The 22,410-nt window shown below is 43.0% G+C and overlaps 1 protein-coding gene and 1 pseudogene across 4 annotated transcripts in view; one reads left to right on the forward strand and one right to left on the reverse strand.

Annotated features, from left to right (window-relative positions):
* Positions 1-22,410, forward strand: part of SNAP47 (synaptosome associated protein 47) — a 67,279-nt gene that overhangs the window by 17,064 nt on the left and 27,805 nt on the right. The gene's annotated exons all lie outside the window — the stretch shown is intronic.
* LOC128626136 (cysteine-rich secretory protein 2-like) lies at positions 18,635-19,625 on the reverse strand (annotated as a pseudogene).

Raw genomic sequence — 22,410 nt, forward strand, 5'->3', positions numbered from 1 at the left:
GGTGTGTCACTGGGCCTGGTTCCTGGGGCTTCTGTAGAGGATGATTTGAATGGGAGGGGGCAGGAACAGAGAGGACCCTGGCCTTGGTCCTTGGTGAGACAGCTGGTTTCTCTACTCACAACTTCACCTGCACCCAGCTGAGGCTCTCTAAGGAAAGTCTAGCTTTTCCTGCCGTGTTGAAGCCTTGTCCTGTTTCCACTCACAAGATGAAACGCTGATATAGTTAGAGAAGGTACTGCATCCATCCAATAAGTCACACTTTAGCATTTGGTCTTCTCTTTTGATTTGCCATATTGTTGCCAGATTCTGCCTTGGTCTGTGTCTGGATAGAGTTGTAAAGAGAAATTGGCAAATGAAAGATAAGGTTGGTTTTGTCCTCTGCTGTTTTAACCCATGGTTCTGTTGTGTGCTTTTGATTTATACTAGAAAATGATGTTAAAAATGATTGCCTTGAGATAATCTGAGTGGTTGGTTCATTTTACCTGTTTGTTCCTTATCTTAAAAACTGAGTGATGACCCAAAGAAATGTTGAATCAAAGAGAGAAAGAGTCAGAACACTGTTGGGTCAACCCCACAAGTTGTTGGTTCACCTTCCCATGCTGAAGTCTCTTCAGTGGCCCTGTGGACAGTTGTCCTCCCTGTTCTACGTGGGACCTAGCACCACTGCGTCTCTGATGGCCTGCTTCTCTGTGTCCATCCTGCAGTGCCCTGTTCCGTCCTTCGCACTTCTCACTCCAGCCTGGCCTTCGTGTCTCTAGGAGCAGTCCTCGTGGGGCTGCTGGGCTCAGACTTCTTGACATTTCAGAACCAGCACCTCAGACTCAGAAGAATGAGAATTAACGCTTTCATGCTAGTTCCCTGTGTGCCTCACTGCTTGCATTTTATTAGATTTCTTTGTAATTCATTGCCTTTCTTACTGGAAGCCTCGTTCTGCTGAAAGGGCTGTGGTCACAGTGTTCGGGAACCGTGCTGGGTGGTCAGAGGACATCCGTCTCCCACCCGTGCCAGACCATCTAGGTGTAAGCAGTCCTAGTGCCTGTGATGTGTGGTTTTCAGCCTGCAGAAATACGAGAAACTTAGGACATATGTAAAAAAAAAGACAGAATCTGATTTAGGATTTCGAAAAGCAAGTCAGAAAAACACATTGCGAAGGAAAGAAACCAGTACTCTTCAAAAACTTCAAGCCTTGTGTTTAAATGCCTGCAGCAGCATATGGTTGACAAAACAGCCATGTTAGAAAGTGAGTTGGCAACTCCATCCTGCTCTTTTTGGGAAAACGAGAGAATTGCATGCATGTTTCAGGAGGAACACCGAGAAAGTAAAGAGTTGATTGGAAACGGAGGGGACAGGGCACTGCCCTGTGGGAGGGAATGGAGAGCGTTAGCCTGAGTGGAGTTGAGACGGAGTGGCCAGAGCGCCCTGGAAGCACCAGGCTGTCACGTGAGCCTCTTTTGTCTGGAAGCTAAACAAGAGCCTTTAGTCGTGAGGTGTTGGAAAAGAAAATTTGGCTTTCCAAAAGAACTCCTCTGACTCTGTGTAGCTGAAAAGCTGTGCAAATGAGTAGTGAGCTTTTTACTAACAGAATGTTGTGATGATTCACACCCATGTCAGATGAACATGGGCCTGGAGCACCTTTAATTCTCTTCAGTTTAGTGATTCTCGGGTAGGAGTGTATATATATGCATATGTGTTTTTCCCCCAATATCATTTTCCTTTTGCCAATTAATCATCTTTAAGGCAAATCCCTGCTTGCTTTCCCAGAGGCCACAAGGACACACAGACTGTTGCATCTCGTTGTCTGGCTATGCCTTGCAGCCCTGGTGGGTGGGCGCTGATGGTGGCGGTCTTCTAGGATCTGGGCCCTGTGTGGCCCAGACCATCACGGCGGGCCCAGGCAGCACCACGGCGCAGACTTGCAGCCCTTTAGCCTCTGTCGTGAAGAGCATTATCATCCACAAGCTCGGTCAGCATGTGTGGCATTGTCCCAGTATGTCACGTTGGTCTACCCTTGCTGTTTACAATCACCTAGCAATAAAAGTTGGGCAGAGAAAGCACAGAATGCTCATTTGTCTGTTAATCAAAGTCCATGTCAGTCACGTGAGCCAGTTCCTTCAAGTAAACCAGTCTGTCTTTCCCTCTCTTATGCTCCTGTGTGGTCTGTGTGTCTGTAAGTGTCCTACCAGTTCTTCCGTAGAGAACTCTGACTGACACATTCTGGTAATGAGAGCGAAGGGTGAGTTTGGCTCTACGGTTTCTGAGATCTTCACTCTGATGAGATTTCTTTTTTTTATTTTTAGAGAGAGGAAGGGAGGGAGAGAAAGGAGGAGAGAAACATCAGTGTGTGGTTGCTGCCTGCACACCCCCTACTGGAGACCTGGCCAGCAACCCAGGCATGTGCCCTAACAGAATTGAACTAGTTACCTTTTGGTTCACAGGCTGGCACTCAGTCCACTGAGTGACACCAGCCAAGGCTCTACTCTGATGAGATTTAAAGCCAAGCCACTGATAATGCTATTTCCAGTGGTATGGGGGCACTGAGAGACACAGCATGACATGGTATTAGAGATGCCCAAATGTCACCACCATACAGTGCTTCTAATCAAAAGACTTTAGAAAGGCAAGGTTCTGGCTGGCCATGTATTCCGTACCAGACAGCTTTTCTGTCAAGCTAATGAGCGTTATTGAGATTACTGGCTGCTCCTCACTTCACTGGGAAGGGAAGGCTGAGCTCAGGGTGCTGCCTATATGACCTGCACATTTTGCGTGAACCCTGAAAGAAACCTGCAGCTCCTGTCACTGCATCGCTGAGCTTCCTGAGACCCAGACCCAGAGCGATATGCTATGATCAGCTGGGTGGCAGTGCAGGTGGAAACCCCTCCCATGCATGGTGTCTGCTGTGGGACCGAGGGTATTCGCTGGGAAGAAATGGGGCCCTGAACATGGGGGTGTAGACATATGGGAAAGTCCTGATGAGATGGGGACACTGAACCCCTAAATTCCAGTGAGTCTCCTCCACTGGTAGAAGTGGCCCTCCCTGTGCTCCCATCTAAGATTGTCAGTGCTTTGCCCGAGGATTCTCTGAGGTCCTTCCTTGAAGTAATTTCCTTGTAAGCCAGTGCTGACTGTCCTAGTGGATGCCTCCCCCCCCCCATCATATTTGCTTCTGTGTGTGCTGCTAGACCTGGTCCAAGCAGATCCAAAGAGATGAGGCACAGGGGTGTACTACACTCAAAAGAACTGCATGGCTTTTCCAGTTTACACAGACATCTGGAGAATATGCAGGACTGGAGAACACAGGTGTGGGGTGCAGTAAAAGAAACATCAAGTAGGGTCAGGCTGGATTTGCTGAAATGGGACCACTAAGCCTAGATTTCGTACCCAGTGCTGTAGCTGGAAGGGTTTCCCTAGTTGGCTGAGACGTGGACTCAAAGGTGGCATACACTAGATCGAGTCTGAGATGGAGGGCCACCTGCTTTACTCTGCAGGAAGGATCAGGACTGAGGGTGATTAGAGTGGCAGAGTGGACTTATACTTGAGACCTGCTCATGCCCTGGCAGGGTCCCAAGATACTCTTCACCATGGCTGTGAGGGGATCCCCACCACCCTAGAAGAGCTGTATGGTTGCTCCTCTGTGTAAGCTAGAAATCAGGAGAGCTGCTGCCACTGAGCTGGGATCCCTCAGGGCAGTGGAGATCACTGGACCCTGGGGGTGGGGCTGAGTGGCAGCATTTCATCAGTAAAGACAGCTGGGGTGGTGGCTGCTACCATGGGCAGCAGAATGGAGCAGCCAGCAGCCTCTTCTGACTTCTGTGCCACTGGCTGGAGGCCCTGTGCCCTGTGAGAAGCAGAGGGCAGCCTCCTCAGTGCTCATCTGCTCTGTGTGTGCAGAAGGGGCCAAGCCAAGGGAGCACACATCTCACCTGAGCTACAGGAGCAGCCATGGCCCTCCGTTGGTTCCCAGCCTGGAACCAGTTTACAGACTCAGAGCCTCTTGAGTGACCAAGAAGCTGGGATCCCTGGAGGAAGGACCCTAGTATGCCATCAAAACTTGTATGTCATCCTGCTCTCAGAGGCACCTCTGCCATGCTGCCAGGGAGGCTTGCATCAGGGAGAAGGAGGCAGATGTTTCAGGGACACAGGCTCCCCAGGCACAGAAGGAGGTCGGGTGATCAGTGGAGTTTTAGCCCAGGTCTGTCATACAGTGGGTCCCCAGTCCCTGTGGCTCTTTCCTCAGGCCTGGAATGTGTCATTGGAACAGATTCACTAGGCCGCTGGCAGAGTCCCACAGTTGTTCCCTGTGGGAAAGAGTGAGGGAAATCCCTACTCAGACTGTCTGTATCTAGGAAACGGTGAAGCAGAGATAATAGTGCATGCCTGGAGGGATTGCAGGGACTACAGCCACCATCCAGGACCTGATAGATGCAGGGGTCACGAGACATACCCCATCTCTGTTCAGCTCCCTTGTTTGTGCAGAAAAAAAGATGGATCTGGAAAAGGACAGGGGACCATCTTCAACTTTACGTGGTGGTGCCTCTAATTGTAGCTGTTCCAGAGGCAGTTTCATTACTTGAGCAAATCAACATCCCCTCATACCTGCTATATAGCAATTGCTCTGGCAGATGCCAGTTTCTGCGTCCCTGTTCGTAAAGACCACCGGAAGCAGTTTGCTGTAGGCTGGCGAGGCCAGTAGCACACCTCCACTGTCCTGTCCCAGGGGACCATCAACTCTCCAGCCCGTGTCGTCATTGAAGTCACAGGGCTCTTGACTCCCATTCCCTTCCACAAGGTAGCACACTGTCCTCTGCAGTGACAGCATTATGCTATTTGGACCTCGTGAGCAAGATGCAGCAACTATTCTAGACTTGTTAATGAAAAAATTGTGTGCCAGAGAATGGAAAATAAATCTGACAAGAATTCAAGGACCTTCCTCCTCTGAAGCCAGTGGTATGGGGCTCATCGAAGTGATGAGAAGGTGGTTGCATCTGGCCCCTCCTTTCAGTGTGTTACTGTGGCATGCTTACTGGATGAGTGGGTGCAGACCAAGAGAATGCTATGTAGCAGCCTCAGGCTGCATGCAGGCTGCTCTGCCCTTGGGCCTTGTGATCGGCAGACTCACTAGTGCTGGAAGGTCAGTGACAGACAGGGATGCTGTTTGGAGCCTTAGGCAGACCTCTGTAGGGAATTACAGCTGCTACCCTTACAATTTCAGAGCAGAGCCCTCCATCCTCTGGATAACTCCTTTCCTTTTGAGAAACAGCTGTTGGTTGATTGAACGCATGACCACAGGCCACCACTTTACTATACAACCTAAGCTGCCCATTGCGGTGAGTGTTCTCTGATCCACCTGCCATCACCATAGGGAAGGTCTCCATGTGTGTAGTCCCTGTGCTGTGATGCGCCTCAGAGTCCTTCCAACCCCTGTCCCATCCTTTTCTCCCAACCAATCCATTAGGCCAGCAATGCTTGTAGCAAGTGCTCACTTAGGGCTGTAGTGTGGCACTGGTGCGCTGAGACAGCAGGGAGGAAGATTAATGCCTCTGTAAAACAGAGCTACTTTTAAGACCCTCCTCAGGTGAGGTAGCCCAGAGCTAGGCTGCCCATCTTATGGCCCTACCCAAGCAAGAGAGGCAGGGGTGCAGGACTGGAGGCTCCAGAGCTTAACATAGAGGGCAGCAGTTCTTGCTTCTCCTTTGTGCAGTCCTTCCAGTTCCTGAAGAAATGTACACTCAGAGAACCCCCAAGCCTAGCCTGGGGTCAGGAGATAGCCAGCTAGAGAGAGCACTGGTTCCAGTGTCAGCAGACTCTGGCCCTGGCCTTCACTTGCTTCTCCAACCCTGTCGGCCTTCTCCATTCCCACCTGTGCACTTCTGTTCCTGCATGCAACTCAGCTGTCACTGCAGGCAAACACCCCAACCTCCACCTTCATTTTCCCCACTCCAACTGTCTCCAGGCCTGTTGCTGTAGAGCCTGCCTGTATGTAGAGCCTACCAGCAGCTGAAGCACCAAAAAAAAAAAGAAAAGTACTGCTACATTCATTGCGGCCTAATTTACAAAAGCCAAGATATTGAAGCAGCCCAGGTGTCCATCAGTAGATGAGTGGATAAAAAAGCTGTGGTATATTTACACAATGGAGTACTATTTAGCCATAAAAAGGAAGGAAATCTTACCCTTTGTGACAGCATGGATGATCCTAGAGAGCATTATGCTAAGTGAACTAAGCCAGTCAGAAAAAGACCATATTTCACTTATTTGTGAATTCTTTTTTTTTTTTTGGTCTTTTGCATATATTTATCACAATTTCATTTTTATTTTTTAAAGTATTTTTTATTGAGTATGCTATTACAGTGTTCCCAATCTTTCCCCCTTTATCCCACCCCCACCCTATCCCCCCCAACTCTCTAGCATTCCCCCCACCTTAGTTCCTGTCCATGGGTTGTACATATAAGTTCTTTGAGCCCTCTGTTTCCTATACCATTTTTATCTCTCCCCATCTATTTTATGCCTACTAATTATACTGCTTCTTCCCTGTACCTTTTCCCCCCCTAGTCCTCTCTTCCCCCTCCCCACTGAAATCCCTCCATGTGATGTCAAGTTCTGATTCTGTTCCTGTTCTGGTTGTTTGCTTAGTTTTTGTTTTCATTGTTTTTCTTTTCGTTTGGGTGCATTTGTTGATAATTGTGAGAATGTTGTCATTTTACTGTTCATATTTTTTTATCTTTTTCTTAGATAAGTCCCTTTAACATTTCATTATAATAAGGGCTTGGTGAAGATTAACTCTTTTAACTTGACCTTATCTGAGAAGCACTTTATCTGCCCTTCCATTCTAAATGAAAGCTTTGCTGGATAGAGCAATCTTGGATGAAGGTCCTTGCCTTTCATGACTTGAAATACTTCTTTCCAGCCCCTTCTTGCCTGTAAGGTTTCTTTTGAGAGATTAGCTGCTAGCCTTATGGGCACTCCTTTGTGGGTAACTCTTTTCTTTCCTCTTTCTGCTTTTAAGATTCTCTCTTTTTTTTAAGATTTTATTTATTTATCTTTAGAGGGGAAGGGAAGGAGAGAGGGAGAGAAATATCAATGTATGGTTGCCTCTTGTGCGTCCCCTGCTGGGAACTGGCCTGCAACCCAGGCATATGCCCTGACTGGGAATCGAACCGCGGTTGTTTGGCCTGCAGGCCTGCACTCAATCCAGAGCTATGCCAGCCAGGGCTCTAAGATTCTCTCTTTGTCTTTAATCTTGGGTAACTTAATGATGATGTGCCTTGGTGTGTTCCTCTTTGGGGTCCAACTTCTTTGGGACTCTCTGGGCTTCCTGGGCTTCCTGGAAGTCTATTTCTTTCACCAAATTGGGGAAGTTTTCCTTCATCAATTGTTCAAATAAGTTTTCCATTTCTTGCTATTGTTCTTCTTCTGGCACCCCTATAATTCAGATACTGGAACATTTCAGGTTGTCCCAGAGAATCCTCAGCCTCTCTTCATTTTTTTGGATTCTCATTTCTTTATTCTGATGTTTATTTTTTCCTTTTGTTCCAAATCATTGCTTTGAGTCCTGGTTTCCTTTCTGTCACTGTTGGTTCCCTGAATATTTTGCTTTATTTCACTTTGGGTATCCTTCATTTGTTGTTGTTGTTGTTGTTTTTGTTTGTTTGTTTTTTGTTTTCATTTTTAGACCAAGCTCAATCAGTTCTGTGAGCATTTTGATTACCAGGGCTTTAAATTCTCCATCAGATAGATTGGCTATCTCCTCATCGCTTAGTTCTGTCTCTGAGGTTTTGCTCTGTTCTTTTACTTGGGCCATATTTCTTTGTCTTGGCGCAGCTGGTAAGTTGTAAGGGGGCGAGGCCTTAGGTATTAACCAGGGTAGGGCGACCCTCTTTGTTTTGCGGCCCATCGGCCTGTGGGGGAGCGTCCAGAGAGGGAACAGTGCAGCTCACCTGCTCATCTCTAGCCCCACTTTCCAACAGACTCTCGTGTGAGACTGGGAGTTTCTCCCACTGTGGCAGCCCCTGTAGTCCACAGTCAACTCTGAGTCTCAGTTTTGCCCTCAGCCAGCCCCGCCCACCTGATCCACAGAGGTTTTTCTGAGCTGGCCTACGCCTTCCTCCACCTTACCGGTCTGGTTGTTCTGGTTGATTTTTTCTTTAATTCCTTGGTTGTAGGAGTTCCATGCAGTTTGATTTTCTTGAACTTTTGTTTTATTGATTTTAGATTGGTTGTTATTCTCCTTTTGGTTGTATGAGGAAGCAGAGGGTTTCTACCTATGCCTCCATCTTGGCCAGAACTCCCCTATATGAAATCTAATGAACGAACTGAACAAACCAGCAGAATAGTGACAGACTCATGGAGAGCTGGCTGACAGCTGGGGTGGGGTGGGGTGTGTTGGATGGGGAAGGTGGAAGGATTAAGCAAAAAAAAAAAACCCTCATGGACACAGACAACAGTGTGGTGATTGTTAAGAGAGGAAGGAGGTGGCAGAGGAGATGGGGGATAAATGGTGACGGACAGAGACTTGGCTTTGAGTAATGAATACACAACACAGTGTACAGATGATCTTTGAGGAATTGTGTACCTGTATTAATTTTAAACCTGTATTTAATTGTAAACCTGTACTAATTTTGTTAACCAGTGTCACCCCATAAATTCAATAATAAGGGGAAAAGATGTTTAATTATAATTTTAAATATCTTTATGAATTTATGGATTTTAACATATATGATGGGTTTCAATACACTGTAATTACTGTCCTTTTGAATTTTAAACTTTCCTGTCTTTGAGCATGTTGTGATATTTTTAATCCAGTAATTTAGTGAGAGCAACGTCTAGGATTTGAACCTCACCTTCTATAATTCAGGTTCCTAGGCAGCTCATACACATAACTGTGTTGGGGGGATATTCTGCAAATGAATTGCAGGCAAAGCCCCTGTTACAGAGCAGAGAGAGAGGCCAGAGTCACTGGCACAAGTCTCACCAGTGACCTTGGTCATTGATGTCAGCCCCCTTAGGGTTGACAGCTGCCACCTGGGAGGGAGATCTGTAGTGAACTCTTTACTACTTTCTCACACTCTGTGGTAAAATAAGGACCACAGAGTGATTTTTTATTAAACAAAGTTTATTTACATATCTTGGGACTATGTGCTTTATATATTTTTTGGTGCTAGATAGGACAGGGTTTTAAGGTCTGGGTGGTTCTTAGCAAATGGTATTCTTATTAAAAGTTAATATTTAGCACAGTATTTTGCAGACACAGCTCTAAACAGGATGAGCCTGACAAGAATCCAAAAATCAACACCAACATATAACTGACCAAACAGTGTATATAAGCAATGGCTAAGCCTCCCTTGGGGGAGACAGAGCTTTGGAGATGAATCCCATGTCTTCTTTATTTGCTGCAAGTCAATAAAACTGCCTTGCCACAGTAAATCTAGTTCTTGAATAGAGCACCCACACTGGGAACCCCTGAGTTCAGAAACAGTGGTACCTCTCTCTAAAAAATGAAGGCAAGTTGGTAACCCATGTGACCTCAGGAGTTGCTTGGAATCTCCTTGCAGAAGTGATGGTCTGGTTGTGTTTTCATTGGAGTCTATGAGTGAGTAGCATTGTAACCAAAACATGGTGGGTTTGCCTGCTGCAAACAAAGCCAAAACTGTGAGGCAGGTGCTGGTGCAAAAGGAAAGAGGTTTATTCAGGTGCTGTGACCTGGGAGAAAGGTGGAGTCCCATCTCAGACCACCCCCCTTCCTGTTCAGGCCCACAGGCCTTAGGGAGATAGGAAGGGAAAGCTTTTTTTCTATCTTGCTAGCTTTTGGCATGCCCTATCCATTCATCTTCCTAGCCTTCGGCACTTTCAGTGTGAGAACCTACCCCTGTGTGTCTCGGCCAATGGGAGAGACTCCTGAGTGCTCCAGCTGTCTAATTAGCAGCATTATCTCCATCTTTGTATGTTAAAAAATGCCTGTATTTTATTGGCATTCCTCACAATTGAGTCAAATATTAGCTCAGCATTTTGGAGCTGTATTTTCCTCCTCTTCTTTACTTGTATTATTGCTAATGAGAAGTCGTTTCTTTGTGACTGGTATTCTTTTCTCCCTCTCCTAGGTAATAGGATGTGTCTGTGCAGACTTTTTAGAACAGCTTTCAAATTTATATACTACAAAATTCATTTACTTGAACAATTCAATGATTTTTTAGTAAATTTACAGAATTTTACAAACATCACTACATTCATTCCTATTTAGGATAATGTCACGACCCTCAAAATTGCCTCAAGCCAATTTGCAGTAACTAACTGTTCTGGCTCCAGCAGCCCTAGTCTGTCCACTCCCGCAGCCCTGGTCAACACGAAGCTACTCCTTTTGTGTAGATTTTTTCTTTCTGGAGAGTTAATATGCATCAGGCTTCCTTCACCTAGCATCTTGTTTTGGGGTTCATCCCTACTGTAGGGTATATAGACAGTACTTTGTCACTTTTTACTTTTGAGTAACAGTTGAACCACAGTTGTTTATCCACTGACCAAGTCTGATAGACTTTGGGCCCTTTGTGCTTTGCAACTGTTAGGATCAGTGCTGGTGCGGGCACAAAATGGTGTTTGCATGGACTTAGTGTCCTTAGTGTACTTAGTCTATAACATTTTGAGAAACTGACTAACTCTTTTCCAAAGTGGAAACACCATTTTATGCCCCTGCCAGTAGTGCATAAGGGTTCCAGTTTTTCCACATTTTTGCCAATGCTTGTCATGCCTATTCTTTTTATTATCCTCATAGGTCTGAAAGTGGTATCTCATTATGGTACTGTTTACCTCTGTAATGATGATAAGCATCTTTTTGTGTGCTTTTTGTCCATATCTATATTTTATTTTGAAATTCTTTTACCATTTTAATGTGGTTATTTGACTTTTTCTTATGGAGTTGTAAGAGTTCTTTATGTATTCTGGATTCAGGTCCCTTTATCAGATAGATATGATTTGCAGATATTTTCACCCAACCTTTGGGTTGTCACTTCACTTATTGATGGTGTTCTTTGATACACAAAAGATTCTAATTTTGATGAATTCCAATGTACCTGACTTTCTTTTTTCTCCACCTTTTGGTGTTAAGTCTGATCATCCATTGCCTAATCCAAGGTTACAATGATTTATTCATGTGCTTCTTCCTAAGAGTTTTATAGTTTAGCCGTTATATTTAGGTCTGTGACACATTTCGAGTTCATTTTTGTGAATAGCTCATTTATACCTTGGGATGGGAACAGACTCATGTTACTGCTGGAATGGAAATTCAGGCTGCCCTGTGTCCTCTGCTAACACTGCCTGAGCTAGGATTTGAGGGCTGTCTTGTCACTGTCTCCTCCTGGCCACTGTGGACCTTGTGAGGTTTTCCTGGTTACAGCTGGGTTCCTCACCTGGCCTTCTCTGGCACTGTCCCAATTCGAGGTGAAGGTTTACTGTAGCTAGATGAGGGTGGGCGTCTAAGCTTCTCATGTGGCCTTCTGAGACACTGCCACAAAAGAGGAAGAGGACTCCTCAGAGCAGCTCCATGATGTTGGACATCTAGGCCTCTCACGTGCCTGTTTCAGCATGGCCCTGGGAAGGTGGGAAAGCCCGTTTCTAGAGTTAGGTGAGGGTGGACATCTGGGCTCCGTGTGAGGCCTTCTGTGACATTGTTTCACTTAGAGAGGAGAACCCCTCCTTCATACAGCTATTTGAGGGTGGATGTTTAGTTTCCTCTCTTGGCCTGAATTCCACCACCCTGTAAGCCTGGAGGAACCGCTCAGGGCAGCTAGGTGAGGTTGGACATGTAGACTCAATACATACTTCTGTGACACTGCCCCAAGTAGGAGAGGACTCCTCGGGGCTACTGGGTGAGGAGTTGCACTGGTGCAAGGACCTTTCGGTAGAGCTAGGTGAGAGTGGCCCCCCCAGGCTTGTCCCATGGCTTTCTCTGACACTGCCCCAGTTGAGGGGAGAGACTCTCAGGAGAATGAGGAAACACGGGACATCCAGCCTTCTCCTGTAGCCCTCTCTGACAGCTCCAGGCAGCGGCGAGGACTCTTGGACAGCCTGGTAAGGGTGGGTGTCCTGACTCCTTGATTGGCCCCTGACACTGCAGGGAAGGGGCCGTGTCCCCTCAGGAAAACCATGTGATTCTGGGCCTCTAAGTTCCTCTCAGGGCTTCCTCTGAGACCATCCCATGGGGGAAAGGACCACTCCCAGCACTTTGGTGAGGGTACACATCTGGGCTGCACACTTGGGGTTTTCCTAGAGAGGGTAGAACTGGGATGGACTTCTTTTTGGTGAATTTGGCTGAAGTCCAGCAAATACTATCTAATGTTCTCTCTCTTGGCAAGCTACTCCTTTTCTGCACCTCAGGGTAGAGAAAACAGAGTTCTTTTTCTTTTTTATCTACGCCTGTGGCTGTGCAGGTTCTGGCTTCTCCAACATACCCAGAGTATGTTACATAAGAAGAGAACTGAATTCCTCAGGCCCCTCAGTCCTGAGCTACCTAGCCAGTCTCATTTTTTTCTCTCTACTCTTCCTAATCTTATTTTTGCGTTACATATAATGTCCAGTTTTTTGAAGCTGTAGTTACTGGGGAGAATAGGGAGAAATGCATCTACTCTCTTGTCCCATAACCAGAAGCCCTACAATCAACCTTCACATCTTGGTCTTGCATCTGGTTACCTTGTTGAACTTGTTGTTAGTCTTGTGGATGTGTAGGATTTTTTTCTCTATAGAATTATGTCTTTGGTGAATAAAGACCTTTTTACTGTTTGCTTTTAATCTTGATGCCCCTTACTTCTTTTTTTTTGCCCATTGAACTGGCTAGAATTTGTGATATACTCGACTAGATGTGGTAAGAGCAAACATCCTTCACTTACTTTGTCTTAGGGGAGAAAGCATTTCACTAACTTTGATTTTCGCTGTAAGTTTGGTTAGATGACTTTTATCAAGTTAAGGACGTTGTCTATTTGTTGTAGTTTGTTTAGTATTCTTATTACAGTTTAGTATTGGGTTTTGTCAGTTTAGTATTGGGTTTTGTCAAATGCATTTTCACCACCTTTTAAGATAGTTGTATGGTTTTTGTCCTTGAGTCTTTTAATGTGGTGTAGTACATTGAGTGATCTTCAGATATTAAACCAAGTTTTCATGCTTGAGATAAATCCTACCTGGCAATATAGTATACAGTCTTTTTTGTGTTTAGTTTGGTAACCTTGTTGGGGATTTTGTGTCTGTGATGATGCGGTAGATTAATCTATAGTTTTCTTTCCTATAATCTTTGTCTAGCTTTGTTTTTTTGTAATACTCACCCCTGACTTATTTTCTGGAGGCATTTGTAAAGGAGTGGTATCATTTTTTAAATATATTTTATTGATTATGCTATTACAGTTGTCCCATTTCCCCATTTTCACTCCCCTCGGCCCTGTACACCCCCTCTCTCCCACATTCAGCCCCCTTTAGTTCATGTCCGTGGGTCGTACATATAAGTTCTTTGGCTTCTACATTTCCTATACTATTCTTACCCTTCCCCTTTCTATTTTCTACCTACCATCTGTGCTACTTATTCTCTATACCTTTTCCTCCTCTTTCTCTCTCCCACTCCCCTGCTGCTAACCCTCCATGTGATCTCTATTTCTGTGGTCCTGTTCCTGTTCTAGTTGTTTGCTTTTGTTTTTGTTTTAGGTGTGGTTGTTAATAATTGTGAGTTTGCTGTGATTTTACTGTTCATATTTTTATCTTCTTTTTTTGTAAAGAAATCCCTTTAATATTTCATATAGTAGGGGCTTGGTGATGATCAACTCCTTTAACTTGACCTTATCTGAGAAGCACTTTATCTGCCCTTCCATTCTGAATGTAAGCTTTGCTGGATAGAGTAATCTTAGATATAGGTCCTTGCCTTTCATGACTTGGAATACTTCTTTCCAGCCCCTTCTTGCCTGTAAGGTCTCTTTTGAGAAATCTACTGACAGTCTGATGGGAACTCCTTTGTAGGTGACTGTCCCCTTATCTCTTGCTGCTTCTAGGATTCTCTCCTTCATTTTAATCTTGGGTAATGCAATTATGATGTGCCTTGGTGTGTTCCTTCTTGGGTCCAACTTCTTTGGGACTCTCTGAGCTTCCTGGATTTCCTGGAAGTCTATTTCCTTTGCCAGATTGGGAAAGTTCTCCTTTATTACTTGTTCAAATAAGTTTTCAATTTCTTGCTCTTCCTTTTCTCCTTCTGGCACCCGGTATGATTTGGATGTGGGAAGGTTTAGAGTTGTCCTGGGGTTTCCTGAACCTCTCCTCATTATTTCTTTATTCTATTCTGATTAAATGTTGATTTCTTCCTTCTGCTTCACTCCATTGATTTGAGTCCTGGTTTCCTTCCCAGCACTGTTGGTTCCCTGTGTATTTTTCTTTATTTTCCCTTTTCGTAGCCTTCACGTTTTCCTCTATTTTACAACCATCCTGAACCATTTCTGTGAGCATCCTGATTAACAGTGTTTTGAACTATGCATATGATGGGTTGGCTATCTCATTGTCACTTAGTTGTATTTTTTCTGGGGCTTTGATCTGTTCTTTAATTGGGGCCATTTTTTTTTGTCTTGTTGTAGCTGTTACATAGTAAGGGGTGGAGCCTTAGGTACTGGCCAGGGCTGGGCAACCCATGTTGCTGTGTTGTGGCGCTGTATGTGAAGGAGGGGTCCAAGAGGGAACAATGTCACTTGCTTAACTTTCTGCTGGCTTTCAGTCACCTTCTCTGCCACCCACAAGCAAATTGGGCCTTCTGGTGCTGATTCTAAGGTGGGCGGGTTTGTGTGCATCTTGGACCCCATGGATCTCCTCAGTGAGCTCTCCTGAGACTGAGAGTTTTTTCCTACTACAACAAGTTTTTTCAGTCAGAAGTTTTGAGTCTTTATTTCCCCACACTGGAACCCTGGGTAGCACGATCTGTGTCTCTCCCCAGTTTTTCTGCATGCAACTCTGGGACTGCCCGGTCCTCCAGCCACCGCCTTGCATGCACAGTGTGCTGCCTTGCTGCATGACCTCTCTACCTGGCTGCTCATCTCTGCCCCTCCCCCTGGTCTGGGTGAATATTTCTTCTTTAACTCCTAGATTGTTGGACTTCTATACAGTTCGAGTTTCTGCCAGTTATAGTTGTTTTTTGTTTATAAATTTGTTGTTGTCCTTCTTTTGGTTGTGCGAGGAAGCACAGTGTTATCTACCTACACCTCCATCTTGGCTGGAAGTCTCCAATATTTCTAATAGAGGTCCACTTAATATGTTGTGGTTCCCTTGTTCATAATAAACCGTTTTTCTGTTCCTGCTTTCAAAAGTTCAGCCAAGATGTGTATCTGTGTTTCACCTGCTTGGTGTTTGCTTAGCTTCTTAGATACATAGGCTATTATAGTCTTTCTGTCCCTTTCTCTCTCATTCCTGCCCTCTCAGCCATGCTATGTATGTGTTGGTGATGTGTTCAATGGTATCCGCAAGCTCTTTGAAGAGCTCTTCATTTTTCTTCATTCTTTTTTCCTGATCTCTTCAGATTATATGATTTATATTGTTCTGTCTTCAACACTGATTCTTTCTTCTGTCATTTCAAATCTTCTGTTGAACCTCACTAGTAAAGTTTTTATTTCCATTACTATACTTTTAAAATTAGGATACAATTGACATATAGTATTGTTTCCATTTTAGGTGTACAGTATAATGATTTGATATAGGTATATATTTTGAAATCATCGCTACAGTAAGTTAAGTTAACATTCATTACCACACATTGTTTTTTCTTATGATGATATTTGTTAAAATACATTCTTTTAGCAACTTTCAAATATACAATACAGTACTATTAACCTATACTCAGCATGTTGTACATACAGCCCCAGGACTTGCTTGTCTGATAACAGAAGTGTGTGCCTTTTGACTGCCTTTAACCATTTCACTCACCCTCCCAAGCCCCAGCTTTGGGCACCCACTAATTTGTTGTATATCTATGAGTTTGGTTATTTTTTTTTAGATTTCATATAAGTGAGATCATACAGTTTTTTACTTATTTCATGTAGAATAATGCCCTCAAGGTTCATTCATGTTGTTATAAATGGCAGGATTTCCTTTTTTTAATGGCTGAATAATATCTGTATATCTATATATACATATCACATTTTCTTTATCCATTCATTTGTCAGTCAACACTTAGGTTGTTTCCATGCCCTGGCTATTAATAAATAATGCTGCTGTGAACATGATGGTACAGATATCTTTTTGAGATACTTGTTTTCTTTGAATATGTAACCAAACGTAGCATTGCTGGATTATATAATAGTTCTGTTTTTATTTTGGGGGGGAACCTCTACACTGTTTGCACAGTGGCTGCACCAATTTACATTCCCACCAACAGTGCCTACGGGTTCCCTTTCCTCCACATTCTCACCAATATTTGTTAACTTGTCTTTGTGATAATAACCAGTCTAATAGGTGTCAGATGGTTTTGTTTTGCATCTCCCTGGTCATTAGTAATGTTGAGCACCTCTTCATGTGCCTGTTGGCCGTCTGTGTGTCTCCTTTGGAAAATGTCAACTCATATCCTCTTCTCATTTTTGAATTGGATTGGCTTTTTTTCCTATTGAGTTTTCTTTATATGTTTTGGGTATTAACTCCTTGTCAGATACACACACATACATAAGTTTTGCAAATATTTTCTCCCATTCTGTAGGTTGCCTTTCATTTTGTTGGTGGTTTTCTTCGCTGTACAGAAGTGTTTTCGTTTGATGTAGTCCCACTGATTTTTGCTTTCATTTTCTTTGCTTTTGTTGTCTTCCAAAACAAAATCATTGCCAAGATAAGTGTCTAGGAGCTTACATCCTTTTTTATTTCTAGGAATTTTATTGTTTCAGGTTTTACATTCATGTCTTTAATCCACTTTGACTTTTTTTGTGTGTATGATGTAAGAAAGTGATCTAGTTTCTTTCTCCCTCCCTCTTTCCCTTTCTTCCTTCCTTTTTTCCTTCCTTTCTTTTGCATGTGTCTGTCCTGTTTTCCCAGCACCAGTTTTTGAAGAAACTGTCCTTTCTCCATTATATATTATAGTTCCTTTGTCATAAGTTACTCTATTTTTAGGACTATAAGATGCACTGGACCATAAGATGCATCTAGGTTTTAGAGGAGGAAAGTAGGGAAATTTTGAAGCAAAAAATGTGGTAAGATATTTAGTGACATAATAACATAATGTTTCACCAGTGTAAATGTAAACTACATTTACTAGCCAGGTAAGCTACATTTGGACTATAATATACACACTTTCCCTCCCAAATTTGGAGGGAAAGTGCATCTTTTAGCCCCCAAAATACATTAATTGACATATATGTGGGGGTTTATTTCTGGGGTCTCTGATCTGTTCTACTGATCCGTGCTCCTGTTTGCATGCCAGTACCATCTGTTTTAATTACTATAACTTTGTAATATGGTTTGAACTCAGAAAGGGTGATGCTTTCATCTTTGTTCTTCTTTCTCAAGATTACTTTGGCTATTTGGAGTCTTTTGTGATTCCATACAAATTTTAGGATTGTTTGTTCTATTACTGGAAAGATGCCATTGGTATTTTGATAAGGATTGCTTCGAAGCTATAAATTGCTTTGGGTAGTGTGGACATTTTAACAGCACAGTGTGCTGAATCCTAAATATATTATGTTTTTTTCCCCTGAGCATGCACGTACATGATAAGGTTGAATTTATAAATTAGGCACCATAAGAGATTAACAACAATAACTAGTAATGAACTAGAATAATTATAACAGTATACTGTCATAAAACTTATGTTAATGTGGTCTCTTTCTCTCTCAAAACACCGTACTTTCCTGTACTCTTGTGTTACATTGGTGGAGCCATTCCATAAATAAGGGGACTGTCACCACAGGTTTTGACTATGTTGCCAGAACTTGGGCAGATAATTTTGAGTTTTTTTCAGAGCATGTGAGTTCTTTGCAGTGTCCACTGTGTCTGGCTTTATCATATGTCCTGCAGCACTGCTACACAGTAACAGCATTAATCCATCCTCCTATGCCTTCTTTGTACTTCTTTCTTTTTTAATTTTTGAAAATTTTCTGTACAATTATCTGGGCTGAGTTTAGCTGGAGTTAATTATAAATACAATAAAATACTGCATAAGAACGAGACCTGTGTTGTTGCTTAGATAAATTCTTTATTCTAAAAGTTGATTACTTTGTGTAAAGAGGAAGTCATAAACAAAGGTAGATGTCAGTCTTTGAATTCATTCTTTATATACATAAAAATCACGTGGTAGGAATGACAGTGATGTAAGTTTTTTGGTTTTTTTTTTGCATTTTGTTCAGGAATCATGTAATTCTTCATTTTAATCCAAAGTTCTAGTGATCTAAGTCCTGTGGTTATACAATTTTTAAAATCCTCAACTTGATTCCATTTGTGTAAGTACCAAATTTATATTAAAGTCCAAAGTTGTCGTCATAGACTATGCTTCGTTTATAAATTGATATATGAAAGAGATTCCTGTAAAGATCTGAGGGAAAAAACCGTTTGGAATTAAATTATAATCAGGGACCATGCCCACAATTTCTCCTCTGGGACGTGTCAATTAAAGTCCTACCACCCTTCTCCACTTCGTCTTGTGCAGTGCACGTTGAGCACTTCAGCAGATTTTGTTTTCACACTGGCAGGTGGCCTTGCACTTTTCCTTGGGCAGTTCTTGTTCACATCTAGCTGTTGTCATCAAGAAATCAGTTACTAAGGAGATCCTCATTCTGGCAACTATTGCTGCACATTCCACTTTCATAGTTACCAGGGCAGCTGGCACAGTATGTTTCTTGGTTGTGAGGGCTATTTTTTTTACTCACATTATTACCAGTAGGACAATGGTGGCAAACATAGTAGTAATGTAGACTCTCTTGATTGGGAGAGTAGGAAATTCTACATTCAACATGGTAAGACGCATAGCCAAAAACTTGGGTATAATGTCAGACAACTACTGGAATTCTGTGGTCTCGCACAGTGGACAAAACTGTGGCTCTCATCCTACGTGTTTTGGATTACGTTTGATCAGACAGTAGACTCACTTGACACACAGAAATTCTCACCATATTTTGTACTGGGTTGGCTTTTTTTTTTTTTTTTTTGCCTCTGTATTACTGCGTTCTAAAGTGCACATGTTCTCTACTTGGGGCATTTGCTGTTGTTTTTCTGCTCCAGTCCACCTTTAGCATGTTGCTGACAGGCAGAGAGACTGATTTCCTTATAGTTCATTGTATTTATTTACAGTCTCTTATTTATTTTATTTATTTTTTTTTTAAGATTTCATTTATTTATCTTTAGAGGGGAAGGGAAGGAGAGAGGGAGAGAAACATCAATGTATGGTTGCCTTTCGTGCGTCCCCTGCTGGGAATTGGCCTGCAGGGAACCGGCCTGCAACCCAGGTATGTGCCCTGACTGGGAATCGAACCGCGATTGTCTGGTTCGAAGACCTGTGCTCAATCCACTGAGCTACAACAGCCAGGGCTTACAGTCTCTTTTTAGACTTAGGTTTGAGTAGTTAACAAAGCAGTAAAGAATGGGTGCTTTCCTTCTGCAGATAAAGATGGAAGTAGCACAGCAGCCAGAAATACCAGCGCTGGGAGGAAAGCCATTGTGATGGTTCTCAGAGTAAGATGAAGTATCTGCTTTATTAATAGAAAAGTAGTGTGCCCTTTCCAGCGGGTGTTTCAAAATCAGGATATCGTGATTCTGCTGGAGTGTCATAGCACCATGCATTTTAAAAATTATCAAAATTGGTGAATTTTTGTGTACCCGTTTTATTATTATTTTTTTAATTTTTAAAAAAGATTTTGTTGGTTTTATTTATTTTTAGAAAGAGGGGAAGGGAGGGAGAGAAACAAATGTGTGGTTTCCTCTCACGTGGCCCCTACTGGGGACCCGGCCTGTAACCCAGCATGTGCCCTGACTGAGAATCAAACTAGTGACCCTTTGGTTTGCAGTCTGTGCTCAATCCACTGATCTACACCAGCCAGGGATGTGTACCCATTTTAATATTGAAGATGCAAGAAAATAAGCAACATTTTTTGTGTATTATGCTTTATTATTTCAAGAAAGGTAAAAAAACACAAGTGAAACACAAAAAAAATTGTGCAGTGTATGGAGAAGGTGCTGTGACTAACTGAATGTGTCAAAAGCAGTTTGCGAAGTTTCTTGATGCTCTTGACATATTGGTCAAATCACTCTTTGCTGTGGGGCTGGGCTGTCTTATGCATTGGAAGATGTTTAGCAGCACCCCTGGCCCCTACTCACTAGAAGCCAATAACAGGAGATAGCCAGCATACTCAAAATACCCAAATCAATGAAGTTACTGGTGAAATGAAAAATGTGTCTTTTATTTTATGGGAAAAACTAAATGGATTTTTTGGCCAACCTAATAGGTTCTATTGAGCATTTTCTTCCAGGAGAGCCTGGTTTTATTGCAGTTGGAGACTTGCTTTGGATGGTATGCTTTTTTCTTAATTTCTTCAACTCTTCTGGGAATGTGGCAACAGCTTCTTCACTGGCAGATGTGGTCTCCACAATAATTTTTAAAAAAGATTTCACTTATTTTCAGAGAGGGGGAAAGGAGAGAGAAAGAGAGGGAGAGAAACATCAGTTGGTTGCCTCTTATACACCCCCAACCAGGGACTTGGCCTGCAACCCAGGCTTGTGCCCTCACTAGGAATTGAACCAGTGACCTTTCGATTCACAGGCCTTCACTCAGTCCACTGAACCACACCAGCCAGGGTCTATAGTAATTTTTATCATTTTAGTCCAAACCTATTCCTGAATCTGTGTAACCATCCCTTACACACAAGTAGTAAATGGCTTGAAGTCACTCATGTGAGAGGATCCCTTGCTGAAGTCTTCATATGTAGGCTCCGTGGCTCAGTGCTTTCTGGTGCAACACGTTGTCTTCAGTCTTGTTTTCTATTCTTGTCTTCCACCCACAAAGTTAATCTTTTCCATCTTGACTAAGTACTTGATAATTATTGAGTCAAAATTTTTCACCTTTTTACTTAAAGGAAGTACTTATGCCTTCTCTTTGGTATATCCACATTGTCAACATTACTGCTCCTTTGGGCCAGTTTTGGGTAAAATAAGGGTGACTGGAACACAAGCACTGCAGTACCATGCCAGTCGATCTGAAGACCTCACGACGGCGGCTAAGTGCAGGTAGGTAGCATGTGCAGCGTGGGTGTGCTGGATAAAGGGATGATGTCCCTGTGTGAAGGTGGCTTGAGATTTCATGACACTACTCAGAATGGAGCACAGTTTAAAACTTACGGATTTTTTATTTCTGGAATTTTTCATTTAATATTTTCTGATCGAAGTCGACCATGGGTAACAAACTGCAAAAAGGAAACTGGATAATGGGGACTACTGTATTTTTTCCATTTGTTTGTGTCTTCAGTTTCTCTCTTCGATGTCTCATGGTTTTCACTGTGTAAGCCTTTCACTTCCTTGCTTAAATTTATTCATATGTATTTTATTCTTTTTCATTCCATTGTCATTGGGATTTTCTTAATTTTATTCTGATAGCTTATTTTTAGTGTGCAGAAGCAACCGGGTTTTATATATTAATTTTGTATCTTGCAACTTTACTGAAATTGCTTATTTAGCAGTTTTTGGGTAAAGTTTTTATGGTTCTATATGTAGTATCATTTCACCTGCAGATAGAGACAATTTTACTTTGTCCTTTTCCAATTTGGATGTTCTTTATTACCCCCACCCCCACCCCTACCTGAGGACATTTTTTCACTGCTTTTAGAGAGGAAGGGAGAGAGAGAGAGAGAGAAACATCAATTGGTTGCCTCCTGCACGTGCCCCAACCAGGGATTAAACCTGCAACCTTTCAGTTTACAGGATGATGCTCCAACCAAGTGAGCCACTGAGCCAGGGCTAGATGTTTTTCATTTCTTTTTTTCCTAAGATTTTATTTATTTATTTTTAGAGACAGGGAGGGGAAGGAGAAAGAGAGGGAGAGAGACATTAATGTGTGGTTGCCTCCCACATGCCCCCTATGGGTGACCTGGCCCACAACCCAGGCATGTGCCCTGACTGGGAATGAAATCAGCGACTGTTTGATTTGTAGCCCACGCTCAGTCCACTGAGCTACACTATCCAGGGCCCTTTGTTTCTTTTTCTTGTTTGATTGCTGTGGCTGGCCAGGACTTCCAACACTATATTGAATAAAAGTGGTTTCCTGTACATCATACCTGTCTTGTTCCTGGTCTTAGAGGGAAAGCTTTCAGCTTTTCACAGTTGCCTATGATGTTAGCTGTGGGTTTGTCGTGTATGGCCTTTATTATGGTGAAGTATGTTCCCTCTATGTCCACTTTGTTGGGAGTTTGTCAAATGCTTTTCTACATCTATCGAGATGGTCATATGATTTTT

Source organism: Artibeus jamaicensis, unplaced genomic scaffold (genome assembly GCF_021234435.1).
Source record: "Artibeus jamaicensis isolate MK-2021 breed Jamaican fruit bat unplaced genomic scaffold, CSHL_Jam_final scaffold_3272, whole genome shotgun sequence".
In the NCBI taxonomy this organism is placed as follows: domain Eukaryota; kingdom Metazoa; phylum Chordata; class Mammalia; order Chiroptera; family Phyllostomidae; genus Artibeus; species Artibeus jamaicensis.